At 39.4% G+C, this 15,593-nt stretch overlaps 1 protein-coding gene across 2 annotated transcripts in view; it reads right to left on the reverse strand.

Moving 5' to 3' along the window:
• Positions 1–15,593, reverse strand: part of RARB (retinoic acid receptor beta) — a 668,790-nt gene that overhangs the window by 118,952 nt on the left and 534,245 nt on the right. The gene's annotated exons all lie outside the window — the stretch shown is intronic.

The following is a 15,593-nucleotide window of genomic DNA, read 5'->3' on the forward strand; positions in this document are numbered from 1 at the left end:
GTCCCTTCCCCTTTGACCTAGGTGGATTTGTGACTGCTTTAACCAATAGAATTTAACAGTAGGAACACAATGGGACTGCCAAGGCTAGGAAATAAAAGGCCACGTGCCTTCCACCTTTTCTTCTACAACCCTAGCTTTCAGATCTCTGAGCCACCATGTAATAATAAGTCTGCTGACTGTGAGACGGCCATTTTGTGAGAAGCCCATGCCGTACTGAGAAGATACACGTCGGTGCTCTGATCAGTAGGCAGCATCAACTACCAGATGCCAAACTGAAGACACCTGCAAATGATTCCACCTTCCAGACACTGAGACCCTGCCATATGTTGAATCTTTTCAGCTGAGGCCGCAGACAGCATGGAGGACAGATAAGCCATCCCCACTGTGCCCTGCATATATTTCTGACCCAAAGACTCTGAGAACAATAACAACAACAAAAAGTTGTTTTATGCCTCTAAGATTTGCAATGGTTTGTCATCCAGTAGTGGTAACTGGAACACACTGTTTGGATGATTGAGGGTCATTTTAATCTCATACACTTATGTTAGAATTTAAACCCTAAGCAAGAAGGGATTCCCCTCTCTCTGTCTTACCTACATAATAAAGTTATTATAAAAAGCAAGAAGATATTGTACTCATGAACTCTCAGTAAACTGCAGTATGCCCTGGACGTGTTAGTAACTATAGGATTTATCATTTCATAATGAAAAAAAGGCATTGTTATTTCACTGGTGTATATGACAAATGGGGAAAGACCAATATTTGAAATTCAAAACCAGTTCAACTGGAGGCTAAGGAGTGACTTTAATAATTGATAAGAAAATAGTCACCCTTGGCAGACACCAACAAGCCATCTTATCAGCTGGCAAACTGATCCCAAATGTTGCTCTTACATCACCTATTCCATGCTCAAGAGCAGTGTGGCAGGGAAGAGACAGCAAGACAGATGGGGTGGACATCCCTGCATACTTCTGAGTGCTCAGAAGAGACTTGCATCCTAAAAATAAAGGTGGAATGAATAATGATGTCTACTAAAACTGTCATTTTTCCTTCCCTGTTTAGGACATTTTCAGCTAATGTGCCCCAAACCATGTCCTTCTCCATCTGCCCCACTAGCCTCTGCCCCTTGATAACTTGGACCTAACACAATCATTGGGCACAAATTCTGCTCAATTCTTCCCCATCTCTTCCACATAGTATTGATTACAGATTCATTCAATCTTTGGGTGCCCACATCATGCCAAGTTTTGTTGTAGCTGCTGGAAATACAGAAGAGAACAAGACTTACGAAGTCCCTATTCTCATGGTGCTTATACACTAGTGGGAGGGAGAAGAAACCAGTGAATAAGTAAACAATTAATAAAATAATTTCCAATAGCAGTTAAGTACTACAAAGGAAGCTCCACTACAGGAACCCTGGCACGTCAAGATGGCTGCCAGCACTTCTATTTCAATGAAGACTTAACATGCCACATTGGAGAGATGATGCTTATACAGAAAAGGACAGCTGTAGGCCTAGGACTGGGTCTCTCACAGAAAAACAGGGCTAGCAACTGTCCTTTAACTTCTTGGGTTGGGGTGGGGGGGGTGGGTTCCCTACAGAGGTAGGGAAGATTACTGAAAAATAAAATGAGAGATATGTTATGATCAAATTCAATTCAGAAAGAGGAACTTGGGTTGGGACATAATATTTTTTTTCCTGAATCTATCCTGTGAACTATACTTAAGGAACTTGTGTAAAAAAAGAAAAAGAAAAATGTTGGCAGAAAAGAATGGTTTAACAAATAGAAGGCGCAGATAAATAAGAGTATTTTTACCCAAGTTTTACATAAACCAAAAGAGTTTGATAGTGATGGAAACAGAACTCTTCTTTCACGGCATGTGAATGCAACCATATGTATGAGACAACTGCATTGAAAAATCACATGAATATGGAAAAAGAAACAATCTATGGAGATTCTTGGAGTAGAGGGGGTTAAACATGGTAAACATGTTTACCAATGTTGTCCATTCTCTTCTTCTAGACACGTGGCATGATTACATCTCTCTATTCCATTTGTAAGGCCATAAGAACTGTTACAGTCAATGAATTGCGCATGGAAGTGACAGAGGCTCCAACAAAGAGAGGGCCCTCATGACGGGACTAGAGAGGTGACTTTGTCCCACCAAGCAAGGCTTCAGAACCAAAGATTTACCCAAAATACTTTGTGCTCCCAGCCAGCTTGAAGAAAAAGCTTGAGCAAGTGTAATAAAAATATCAAGTTTCAAAAAACTGCCTAAATAATTTTTTCTATCCAATTTAAATTGTTCTACATGTCCTTGTAGGAATTTCAGCTTTATTATTTTTAGATATTAAATACTAAAATACTTAAACATATCTTCAGTTAATACCACAGGCTTGGAACAATTGATAATGGCCCACCCACCCTGACATAATATAGGCAAAGATAAGTTCCTTGGAGGTCACTATTATCACCTCTCGTTCAATGCTCTTATTGCTCTTAGTGTCCATAGTAGAGAACACAAATTCTATTTCTGAGGCCCAGAGCTCATGAAAGATAACATGGATGACACAGGATCAAATAATAAAGGAACACCTGATCTAGACTTGCTAATTCAAAATACTCTTTTAGGTTTCTTAAATCACAAGATCCATGATATCAATCCTGTGGACTCTCTCAGCCATCATCCCACATGTAGGTATGACAAAAATAAATGCTTTCATTACGAGTTTGGGTTTAAAACCAAATATGGATGGTGAAAATTAGACTTATTTAGGCTTTGTTATATAATTCATAATTTTATGCAGATCCTACCTGACACACATATTTACACAATAAATTCAAAATCTGTGTGTATAATTTGTATATGAGACTCAACTTTTTGGTGAACAGGCAAGAATTAGCACCAATCATTTAAATAAAACATTATTTTCCACCTTACTCTTAAAGCAGGAAATAATCATTTAAGACCAAAATATAGTTGGATGAGGAATCTTATATTTGATTCCATTTGGGAGAAATAACCAGAATTAGTGGACTCAATCTCTAACACCCTTTTGCATAATTTCTGGCTTTAGACTGGTACCTTAAGACTTTTTCTATCACAATTCAACACAACAAATATAGTGAAAGCTATTCAAGCATTTTAGCACAATGTTTTTGATGAAATCATAAATGTGGTATATTATGCATTCACATGAAAAAGATGCTATCAAAAGATATTAGGGAGTACTGGGTCTATTAATTTCCTAACTTAAGATGCCAACCAACTAAAGAAAGGAGCATCTAACGCAGAAGGACATGACTCTGGAAAAGTGATAAATATAAAAAAAAATGCCCTTCCCCCCTCCACCACCATCAAATTCTATTATTCTGAAACTAACCCTTTATATTAATGAGGAGTAACATAAATTAGGTCATCAGCTTTCAAAAGTACTTCTTGGTTAAAAGTATGGCCACGTTCCCAAAGTCGCCAGATACAGCACTGCTCATGTACAATTTGAGAATGATATACAGAAGTAGATCCAAACTGAAATTCTCATTTCCCTGAGGAGCAGTCAGATGATCCCCACTGGGTTTGACTAATAAGGATCATTTTCATGATTGGGGGGACTTTCCAGGCACGCATGAATGGTGGTGTTGTATATTTAGAATGCTGCTATTTTCAGACTCGAAAGCACAGAGAAGAACTAATGTTGCTTGATCATTCTAGTTTCTCCAAATTTGTTTAACCATGAAAATCCTTCATAAAATCATAGTGTTCTCCCACTCACCGACCTACCTCAGAGTTTTCTACTGCTTATTATGTTAAGGCTCACAGAACCTGAGAAGTCCATTTTGTGTGCTCCAGTTCAGAGCTGTAGCCAATGTAAAGGTTTGTTTTTTCTTCTTCCAGGTACAGAAAAAGCCTCCACAGAAGCAGAATGAAGAGGGTCACTGAAGATTTTGCGTTTCCTGATTGGAATATTTACTTTACAAATCTACCAATCTGTTATAAATGAAACATTACATGAAATTCTGAGAAGAAGGCGGGGATCCATGTTAAAGCCCTAGGGCTCCTCACAAACACTTGAGGACAAGTTAAGAAGTTAAATTTACTATATATGCTTCTTATTCTTTGACACCAGTGAATAGGAAGCAGACGCCATGGCAGATGGGCCACCTTGACTGTACTGACAAGTTTGATGACAAACTTTAGAAAAACAATTTTACCTTGTACACTGAAGTAGCCTGCACTTTGCCGCTTTTGAAATAAAACAAAACCAACCCAAGCAAAAATGCCTCAGGCAAGACGGCTGGTCACAGAATGGTGCCAGAAATCCAGCGCAGGACGTTGCTAGCAAAGGAATGTCATCTTTTCAATATGGAACAAGGAACACGGCTCTAATTGGGCAGGCCTGCCAGAACCCCAGCTTCTCCCCTTCACCCCAGACAATGCTAGTATTGTACAGGTGGGAAAGCACAAATCCCCTCCTCTAGAATTTTTTCAGGGATGAGTTCTAGGCTCCGCAGCACAAAATTTCCCCTATTTTGGCATTGCATGTCCATATGAGACATCCAGCCACGTTTCCTGTAGTGGAAAAATACTGAACAACAACAAAAAAGGCACAGAGCATAAAAGGAACAAGAGAAATTCCAACCCCAAAGAAACTATTATGGTAAGAGAAACTCAATAACAAGGAAATATCTAGAAAGATGTGTGATTTTCATGACATGAGCGCTGTGTTGGGATACTATGATTCTTGTGCTTAAGGACACATATTTTTGGTACAACATGAAAATAGAAAACTATTTCATCTGGTGTCCCACAGAAGAGACAGCAATCTGTTTCCAAAGCTGGAGAAAGAACTGGCTTTGTAGGTCTTAATAAGAGACATATGTCAGTCTCCCACAGCTTGCTTGCCGAGGCGATTTTCTGGGATGATCCTGGCTCCATGTGACGTTTGCCTTCTGGGCTGACACTTGAATCTAACCCCTGATAAAGGTCTAACTCTACTGAGTAAGGCTTTCCCAGTCTCTCAAAATGTCAAAACAGAACATACGAGAAACATGGAAATGTTTAGAATCACAGACTTTAAAAAGATAGTTTGATAAGGTTCAGGAAAAATTCAGAAATGCATCCAAGTTGGCTTCCATAATAACCATTTCAGTAACAGAACCAGATTATAAAATCAAGGGCACGGATGGTAGATTTTAGTCCCATAAACTCTATTTTAGTTTCCTCATCTGTGAAACGCAGCGGGAACAAAACCTGTTCCACCCACCTCTCTAATTGTTATGAGGATCAAACACAAAACCGAAGCCAGGAACTGTTAGCTCTCCACCAAATTCATCATTTCTTTCCATAATGATAGGTCTGTACCTGGGTACATGGCTACATGACATCTCTTGCAGTTGGTTTTGGTCAGGTGAACAGTTTTAGTCAGTGATATCTGCCACTTCAGGCTCTTGGTTTTAAGAAGCAGGTATGCTGCCTCCTCTACGCTCTGTTTCCCATTCCAGATGATGGAACGGGATCTACTAAGCACCTAGTAGATGCCAAACCGTACCATTGGAAGGAGCCTGACTTCCGAATCACTATGTGGAAGTGAGAAGGTACCAACCAGGAATACATGCCTTGAATTCTTGTGTGAGAAAGAAATTCCGTACGAAATAATTACACCTTTTGCGGTTTTCTTTTTTGTACTGTGGCTAAGCGCAGCCTCATTTAATTTCATATGTGAAAGTGCTTTTAAAACACTAAGAGGCGATCAAAATGTAAGATATTTTTATTGTTTCTATGGTTTTATACAGTTACACAGGTGAGGAGAGAGGCAACCGTCCAGAGTGGAAAGACAAGGGGCTCACGGCTGTGCCTTCACGAAGAGAAATACAGGGGCTGATAAAACAGGATGCTCTTCCCAGATGATTTCACTTATTACTTCTCTCCAAGAGTTCACCCAGGAGAAGGAAATACAGAATTGAGAGCTCTGTATTTAACCTCTCTAGTAAAAGGTACAGAAAGAGAGAAGGCTGAAACACTCATCTCCCAAAAGTAACTAAATCATTATCTATGATGGTGCAAATTTTACTTAAACAGAAATGATTCTCGGTCATAATTTATATCGCTCTTGGGAAACCCCAAAAGTATACTTTTACTACTCTGACAAAAACACATTTTTGTTTTTGTTTGGTGTAATGGTAATACATTGTCACAATTCATTTTTAGATGATGGTTGGTCCGTAGGACTTTGTAAAAGCAACTTATTTTGCTCCCTACCCTCCATTTGCTTTAAATCAGAAAACAGAGTGTTGACTTTTGGTGATTTTTTTTCTTTTTTTAATGACCAAACCATGAAACAGACTTGAGACCTCATTGGGAGGTGAGCCATTTTCAAATCAACAGGTTTACTATGAATACTGGAATTCTTTCTCTACTGTATATCAGAGGTAAAACCTTTACCAAAAATTACAGACCTTTAGTTTGTTTGATTTAACAAAAACAGCAAATGAACGTGTACTTGATATTTTAAAACAACAAACAAAGTAAGCATCTAAATAAGCATTTATGAATTTCTAACTATTAAAAGATTTATAAACCACTTAAAACCACCAAATTAAACAAACTATTATCACCCAGCCAACATTAAAAAAATAAAATAAAAAACACAGGGTTGCTTGCTAATTCAGAATTCACTTCTCCACATCCTGTTTATTTATGCATCAGAAGGGAAAAAAAGAAGACAGATTTTCCTGTCTTTTCAACCCAAAATGATTTCTCAATTTAGAACAACATTTGTCCAGAAGAAGAAACGGGTTTTTCCTTGTGTAGGAACTATTACTAGGCTAAGCCAGACTGCCATTTGAGCTGTTTCAACGTTTCAAGATATGGAGGTAAATTCTAGATGTTGAGATTTTTGTTTTCTTTACAGCATTAAGCCCACAGCATTCTTGAGTATATCATTCCAGTTGCTAGTCCTTAATAGTTTGCTTAAAAGACAACCTCAAAGAGAACAGATCTTTTGGAGTGAAGGGTTAAAACTCGGAGGTGGAAGGCAGAAATTAATAAGCAAATAAGTTGGACTTTGGCCATCAAAGGCCTTGCCCTGTTTAGAGAATTTCATAAGTTTACATGAATGTGTCATCACAAACCTTATATAATGAGGTGCAATTCATTATATAACTAGAGTATATAAACTTATACTATGTGCTTTATCACATAGTTACATATGCTTTATTGCATGCCATTCATTACCATATATTTAGATTTAATTTTTGATTTAAAAAATTGAGGCCCTACTATGTGTGGAGCATTATGGTAGGTATAGGTAATAAAACTGTGGGACCAGCTCCAGCCCTCTTGGAGTATAGAGTGTGACAGAAGAGGCTGATATCAAACCAATGATTTGTTAGTTACAGTTGTATTAAGTGCTACAAAGGAGAACAATAGGAAATGTAAAAGAGGGAGACCTAATCTGGGGGTTCCAGAGGAGGCTTTTCTGGAGAAATGATGTAGCAAGTCTCTCTGAGCATCTTTAATGCCTGGCTGATCCCCGGTTGCTTGCACAAGGCTATGCAAAATGACATTGACAGAATGTGTGAGTTTCCAATTTTCCACCTAATTCTTCATAGGCTAATTCAAGTTCCCTTGCTTTCAGATTCATTTTCAAATTTTGCATGGAACACTGCTCTCCCCTTCCCCATGTGGAAAATGCTCACACATCTATAAAATTGTGTCTTCTATAAAGGCTTCCCTAAATGTGTCCGAGGGATGTGAGGCTCCTTCTCTGAGCCCATCACGCTCGCGAACCATACGTGTCATAGCACATGGTACGTGCACTGTTGGTTTCCTTGTCCATTCATTCATCCACATATTCAATAAATATTTACTACATACCTATTATTTAACAGGCACTGTTCTATGTACTTTCTAAACATTGGGACACAACACTAGGAACAAAATACACGAAAACCTTTCATTTCTACACCTAGAGCCTGTCTTATAGAAAGTGTTTAATAAATGTCTGATGAATGAGAGAATAAATTCTCCATCGTTGGTCGATTTTAATAAGGAAAATAGCTCTTTGGGTCTGTGAGGGGACCTACTGTTCTGTGTGGTTCAAGAGCTATAATAATGAACTTGATGGCAGGCTTCATAACTCACTTGTAGCTACTACAGCATGCAGACGTTGTCCTGTTTGTGTTATTGTCTTTATGTGTAATGTTGTTCTTGGGTCTCAATACTGCAGCAGACCTCCAGAAGCAACTATCAGGGTGGGCAAAATAAAAAATATTCTCCAAACAGAGCATAATGTTCATGTTTATCCATGCCAATTAAAAAAAAAAAAAAAACAATGTCGTTGTAAATGGCCTTGGCCAAATAAAATCACTAAGCACATTTATAGTATTTAATAGAAGTTCTAAAATTAAGTACAGACATCTATCTTCCTGGTTGCAAAACTTTTTGTGACTGAACACACTACACTACTTGCTGTCTGCCAGGAAAAAAACAAAACAAAACAGCCCAGCAGCCGAACACTGTCATGGAGATGAGGGCCTCCCTTCTTCAGGGGCAAGGAAAACAAAGGCAGATGAGAAAATGGACAAAATTAGCCCTGAGGGACTGAGGGGGCTAGTGGAGTTTAAACTCTTAAAGGCTGCTTTAAATAGAAATCTACCAACGTGACCTTGAGCAGGCGTTTCCTCTGCGCCCTTGTGGAGAAGGCACGCCATCATGGCTGCACCCGGCCGCACCCCTGGGGCTCTACATTGGGCTGGACAGTGGCTCCCAAATGCTGGCTTATGGATGGGAAGTTTCCACCCATCAATGGCAAAGCAGAGAGAACAAGGACAAAGCACCAGTTGGGAGCATGCCCGTGGGTGGGTCTTATCTGCTCACTGACCCTTCTTAGGAAAAGACTGCCTTGTAAGCTCTTCCTTCTACGTTCTGTTGCAAAAATGTCATTTCTTTTATGAAATGATCAAAACAATAGGGTTGTTTTTATTTTAAGTATGCTTCCTCCTGTTTTTGTTTTGAATTTGTTGCTCCATGAAACCCCCAATCTAGACCATAAAACACCACTCCTTCCTACCTTCTGTTTCAAAGTGGCTGAAGCAATGGGGTATTTTCCAGCAGGTATAGGATTTCAATCCTCACCCTAGTTGAAGGCTAGCTGTGTGACCTTGGCCAAGTTTCTTAACTTCTCTGAACCTCAGTTCCTTCATCTGTAAAATGGGGATCATAAAGCCCAGCCCCTGCAGGGTTGCTCTGAGAATTAAATGATATACGGATATAAAATGCCCAAATTCCTGGGGTAGACAAAGTATCCAACAAGAGTAGTTTCAGTCTTCTCTCTACTTGCCCATGGACTTGCAAACATCAAGGACTCCCATGCCAGATGAGCCATCCCTAACAATACATCAGTTTAATTGTTGGTTTCACTGCTTTAGTGTTTATATTTGGCATAACACAAATACAAACTTGTGGATTTGCTGTCACTTTTCAAATGTGCTGAGGCCTAGAGGAGTTAATGAACACAGAGAAGAGAGGAAGAAATGGCCCTGGAATCCAGTGTTCAGTTTCTACCCTAAAATGCTTTCTTCTCTTCCTCACACAGCTGGTTCCTTCTCAGCCATGAGATCTCACCTGACCCCCTATCAAATCAGGCACCCCTCAATTATTCTTCACCCAACCATTCTGCTCATTTCCTTCCAACTTTGAATTGTGTCTCATTCTGCCCCCTTGCACAAGACAGTGAGCTCCCAGAGAAACTTGTCTGCCATGTTCATGTTGTATCTCCAGCACCTGACACAGACCCTGAAACTTAGTAGGTATTCAACAAAATATATGCTAAAGGATGACAGGATAATGACTATAGTTGTCAGAAGACACTTACCTATGAAAGTAGGGAATAATAATAGAAGACAGTATATAATCAAATGCCAGCTCTGGTATACTCATCCTTTTGCAAGGTGCCTTTGTCACTTTTCCCCTTAAGGGGTAGAGAGGCTATTTCTCCACCTGCTGAATCTAGACTTGACCATGTAACTGGTTTGGCCAAGGGGACATTAGCAAATGTGATGCAACCAGGGGTTTGCACATTCTTACTGATGAGAACCCATCCACCACCAGGCTAGGCTAAGGGATGGCTAGGCTAAGGGATGAGAAACAACAAATCCAGTCATCCCGCGAAAGCCCCAGTCATGTGAGTGAGGCCATCCTACACCACCTGGCCCAAGTCAAGCCATCCCAGACAAAAAGACCTGCACAGAATTGTGATAAATAATAAATGTCTGTTGTTTTAAGCCAAAAAAGCAATTGGGTTATGTGTGAAGCATGAAAAGCTAACTGATACAGCAGCTCTCAGAATACTTTCCAAAAACTACTCCAAAATAAGATGCTAGGTGTTTCTGGAAGTAGCTCACTTGTAAGAAAATTGCTGCTTTCTCTGACTTTGCATAAGAAAGTGGGAGCTGAGTGGGAACAAGGAGATGGAGGAATATCAGGAAGGGAAAGTGGTCTTGAAGGTCCCGCCATGGAGTGCTGGACAAGTGGACATCAACTATTATTTGGCAATTCTTCTTAAGCAAGTGGGGAAGGGAAACAGAAATCTCAAGCCTATAGTCCACCAGAACCAGCTGTCCTGCCATCTTTGGCATGACTGCTTTGGGCTATCAGTTCTGAGTTTTAAAAACTGTAAGAAAGGACATACCACCATGTACTTTAGCAGAGATCAGGAAACCAGGACCAAGGGCCAAATGTGGCCCACTGCTTGTTTTTGTAAATAAAGTTTTATTGGAACATAGTCATGCACATTCTCTTACATATTGTCTATGGCTCCTTTTATGTTACAATGGTAGAGTTACAACAGAGACCATATGGCTTTCAAAGCCTAAAATATTTATTATCTGGTTATTTAGAGAACAATTTGCCAACCAGGGGAGGTTCCATGGAGTGATTGGGTCTTAACCTGAGTCCTGAAGGAAAGAAGCAGTGTTTATTTTGGTATAAGGAATGGATAATTGCTGAAAGACCATTACAAGAAAGAATACTAAGATTATAACTGACGTTAAATCACTGTGTGCAAAAGTCATTGTAAGTTAATAATACAAACAATAATTAAGCATATATACCATTTACTACGTATCATCACTATAAAGTATTATTCTACATGCTTTATAGTAATTCACTTTATCCTCACAGCAATGTAATGAAGTAAGCAATATTATTATCACCATTTTTCCAAATGAGAAGAGAGACAATAAGAATTAAAAATGCTTCCCCGGGCCGGCCCGGTGGCTCAGGCAGTTAGAGCTCCATGCTCTGAAGGCTGCCAGTTTGATTCCCACATGGGCCAGTGGGCTCTCAACCACAAGGTTGCCAGTTCAATTCCTCAAGTCCCGCAAGGGATGGTGGGCAGCGCACCCTGCAACTAAGATTGAACACGGCACCTTGAGCTGAGCTGCCTCCCAGATGGCTCAGTTGGTTGGAGTGCGTCCTATCAACCACAAGGTTGCCAGTTCGACTCCCGCAAGGGATGGTGGGCTGTGCCCCCTGCAACTAAAACGGCAACTGGACCTGGAGCTGAGCTGCGCCCTCCACAACTAAGACTGAAAGAACAACAACTTGAAGCTGAACGGCACCCTCCACAACTAAAATTGAAAGGACAACAACTTGACTTGGAAAAAAGTCCTGGAAGTGCACACTGTTCCCCAATAAAATCTTTAAAAAAAAGTATAGATTTAAAAACAATGCTTCCCCAAAGTCACAAAGCTAGCAAGTAGCCTAGCTAGGATTCACATCCTGGTATTCTCCCTCTAGACTCCATACTCTGAAAGCTACAAAAATAGAAAGGTAAAATATGATGAAGGCTAAATTGTGCATAAATTCTAGTGATGAGCAATGAGACTGTTTCATAAAGACACATGAACATCAGCTTTATTACTTTATATTGTTAAACCTTGTTGGCTAACCATACCACATGTTCATCATATGTATTCTTTGTCCTTTGCAAAAAACTGCCATTGCTCAGCTGGAAATCCCCTAAATGAGACATCTCTATTGTGCCTCTAGCGGTGATGTTGCCAGGGTGATGCTGTATCAACACAGCAGCTACTGGCCATTCGTAGGTGGACCACAACCTATTTATTAAATTCTGAGGCGGAGACTGCCACCGGGTTCTAAGGAAGACAGAAGGTTCTCTTCCCCAAACAATAATCAATAAGGTTCTCCTGGTAATGAGAGGCAGAAGCCACTTCTTTAAGAAGGGCATTATTTCTGAAAGATACCAACTGGGAGTTGAAAGATATGGGAGTCCTACTTTAGAGCAGAGACTCCAAGCCAAGAGCAGTGATATCTGATCTCTAGCCAAAGGATGGGCCAGTTCTTATAGGTCAACCAGGGGCCCAAGTGTACCTGCTGGTAGCTCAACATGGTATCATGCATGGGACCCATTATAAACAGCCAAGTTAAATATGTTTGTATGCAGAATTCCAGAATAGAAGTTGTTTCTTGACTCATTACCTTATTATCTCAAGGAAGAGATTCCTAATAGACAGTTTCTAATAAATTAACCTTGACACACTAACAGAGCTTAAACTGATACACCTTTTCTAGAGAGCATTTTGGCAGTTTGTACCAAAAGCATTAGAAATGTACAAAGCCACTGACCTAGAAATGCTATTTTTACTAATTTATCCCAAGGAAATGATCAGATACATACCTAAAGGTTATACATTAAAGCATTAGTTATAATAGAGAAACATGGAAACACCCTAATTGTACAATAGTAGGGGATTAGTTAAGTAAATTTTGATATAAGCATAAACCACTACATTAATGGTACAACCATAAAAACAATACATGTGTTAAAATGTTGGTCATGGAAGACTATTAAATTAAAAAAAAAAAAAAAACAGGTTACAACCAGTATACAAGACAAAAATTCTATTTTTGTTAATAATAAAAACAGCAATATCCACATATGCATAGAAAAACAGATTTAGTAGGGCTTTTTCTCCCAGGGTAGAACAATGGTTGTTTTCATTTTGTACTTCTTTTACACAATACATTCTGCATTGTATTGATAATTTTAGAAAATGATAATAAAAGTTATTTTTCTCTTTTTTGGCTATTATGTTATACTTTTGCACTCTCATTTTTTTCAGTTCACTGCTTTTTCCCAGCAAACCAAAATGCAGCCCAGTCTTTCTCAAGGCAGTCCACGTTTTCAGAGACCCACCAACAAGACAAAAATCCTCAAATTTGACAACTGGTTGGCGAGCGCATCTAAACTTACTGGGCTTATAATTCAGTTAAAAAGATATATTATAACATGACTTGGAACAGCTTAACCAAGTTTATCAAAGTTGCTTGTGCTGGTATGGGTTTTGTTTTTGTTGGGGTTTTTCCTAAAAAGAGTCAGAATCCCAAATTAAAGCAAGAGATTCAGGGAATTAGCTGACTAAGGGCTGATTGAAACAGTTTGTACCACACAGATTGTGAAACAGCTTAATACGCAGGGCCTGGAATCTGGCAAGAGAAGAGACACACTGGATAATTTTGTTTCCCAGGACATAATGGGAGTAGGTAAACTGAGTTATAACATACCTCACTGAGATTTCTGAACATGAAATGACCTAAAAATTTTTTAAATAAAGGAGTGTCTTTTCATTTAATTCTCGAATGAGCATTAGGAAATTATTTCTATGTTGTACAACAAATAATTTATTTATATATTGGACAAAGTGAACTGGTATTCCGCTGAAGACTTCCCAAACCTCAGGATAAATTTAAATGGATTAAACTAGGGGTTACTAATAATAAACCAATAATTAGAGGCATAAATGTTTCGCTTTTTATCCAGCTGCCAACTGGTTGCTGTGTTAACTTTCCTGACCACTATATCTGAAGCTACCAAAGGAAAGGGAATTCCTTTACAACAACCGACACAATCCCAGAGTTCCAGAGATTTGCCTGAGTCTTTAATGAATTTCTCTAAACTGGCCTTACCCTGTAAAATAATATATGTTTATTCAAATGATTTGAAAGAAGGAAAAACTCACATAATTTCTTTGAGGAGCTGAGTGACATTTATGTGTTCGTTCAGCCTACATTTTTAAGCATTCCCTATATGCCAGATTGTGTGTGGGGTGCTGGGCAATAGAGCTAGAGTCCTATCCCCTTTGTGTTCATAGGAAATTAGACATGCAGTATGATAGACTGAATGTACAAATGCCCCCGATTTTCCTCCCCCTGTACTCCTGCCTCTTATAATGAGACTTTGCAGCTCCTTGAATTCAGACATTAAGTTTATGTTCCTACCTCTTGAATATGGACTGGCCCTACGACTTGCTTTGGCTAACAGACTGTGTCAACAGTGTACCATTCTGAGCATAGGCCTTCGGAGACCTTGTGGGCTCTTCTTTTCTCTTTTGGAACTTTGCCTGTGCAAATAAGCTAGGGCCAAGCCAATGAGAATGAGAGACCACAGGGAGGAGAGCGGAGGGTTCCCAGCCAACAGTCAGTAGCCCTAGAAGCAGAGTCAACTTGCTAACCTGCAGCTGACCAGAGATACACAAAAATGGAGCACAGCTAAGGCCAGATGAAGCTCCTGGAGGAGCCTGGCCTAAAGTATTGATCCATAGAATTGTAGGCTAAATAAATAGTTATTGTTTTAAGCCATTTGGTTTTAGGATAGTTTGTTACACGATAGTACCTAACCAATACACACAGTAACAGAAAGTGCTAACTTCGATAAACCAAATACAAATGCCATGAAGCCCCTGATAGCAGCACCGGTAATACTATTCCAACATGTTTATGATTACCAATGAATCATGCAATTTAGATATATAAACAATAGACCTGAACATCCACTGGGGCGAACAAAAAGAAACGGTGTATCTAGGGAAGGGCTGGCTCAAGACAGCCGTAGTTCCTTTGAAAAATTATCCGTGGATGAGTTGGATTTGCCTGTGAAGTCATTCTTTGTTTCTTTTCTCTTTTTTTAAAAAAAATAAGCTATTTCACTCAATTAAGCCTGTTGGACTCGATAACAATTGTCTAGCTTGATTCAAAGCAGCCATATCCTCTCTGACACATGTTCAGCCTCCACTAGTCTGTAGGCTGGAATTTTAAATCCAGTTCCCTGAATTTATGACACACACACAGTAGCAAGTCCCTACAGGCTGAAAATCAAACTGTAATTCAAAGGCCACAGGGCTGAGGAAACAGCCAGAAGATAAATCCCAACTTCAACCTTGGATTCTCTGCAAGTTGATTCAGGGGATTGTCAGTCATATTTAAAAATAAAATAAAACTACAAAGACACCAGACAGCATGTTTTAAAGAGAAACGGGATATGATTTTCAGAACTCCTTCAAAAGGCTCTTGTTACCTGAAAAGAACTGTCATGTGTTATTTTAAGGGTCCTAGAACATTTGGCCCCAATCAGTCATTTGCAGAAGTTTCTGAATTTTTAACTAACGAGATATAAGGAAGAAATGAAACCATCAAATGCAACCCAGCTCACCACACTGATTGGAAGGGACATTACCAATGCCAGAGCAGCCCACTTCTGGAGCTGGGGAGGTCACCGTCATGGAGCACAA

Source organism: Rhinolophus sinicus, linkage group LG10 (genome assembly GCF_036562045.2).
Source record: "Rhinolophus sinicus isolate RSC01 linkage group LG10, ASM3656204v1, whole genome shotgun sequence".
NCBI classification, from domain to species: Eukaryota; Metazoa; Chordata; class Mammalia; order Chiroptera; family Rhinolophidae; genus Rhinolophus; species Rhinolophus sinicus.